Source organism: Penaeus monodon, chromosome 34 (genome assembly GCF_015228065.2).
Source record: "Penaeus monodon isolate SGIC_2016 chromosome 34, NSTDA_Pmon_1, whole genome shotgun sequence".
NCBI classification, from domain to species: Eukaryota; Metazoa; Arthropoda; class Malacostraca; order Decapoda; family Penaeidae; genus Penaeus; species Penaeus monodon.
Window position 1 is genome coordinate 19,827,498 of NC_051419.1, and position 316 is coordinate 19,827,813.

The 316-nt window shown below is 41.5% G+C and overlaps 1 protein-coding gene across 1 annotated transcript in view; it reads left to right on the forward strand.

Annotated features, from left to right (window-relative positions):
* Window positions 1-316, forward strand: part of LOC119594634 (meiosis-specific nuclear structural protein 1-like) — a gene marked incomplete in the record, with an annotated part of 17,619 nt that overhangs the window by 1,066 nt on the left and 16,237 nt on the right.

A 316-nucleotide genomic window follows, 5' to 3' on the forward strand; every position in this document is an offset into this window, starting at 1 on the left:
ATTATATATCGCTGCCACCCCAACCCCTGCCCTGGAAGACAAAGAATCCATCACTTGTATATATGGCAGGAAAGAGCAGGAGAGAATCACTCTCAACGCTAAGCAGCATCTATCAATCAGGTACCTTATAATTCTTATAATTCCTAGTTTATATATTGCTCTATTTGCCCCACAAGTAGGTCGTTCGCTCTATCCTGCCTTTAACTTGCAGAGGATTCTTTGTTTTCCTGGTTGGGGGGATGGCAACCCTTCACTTCATGTGGGGGTTGTCTTCATTATGTTATCATATTATAGAAATTTTCAGTACTACTAGTGG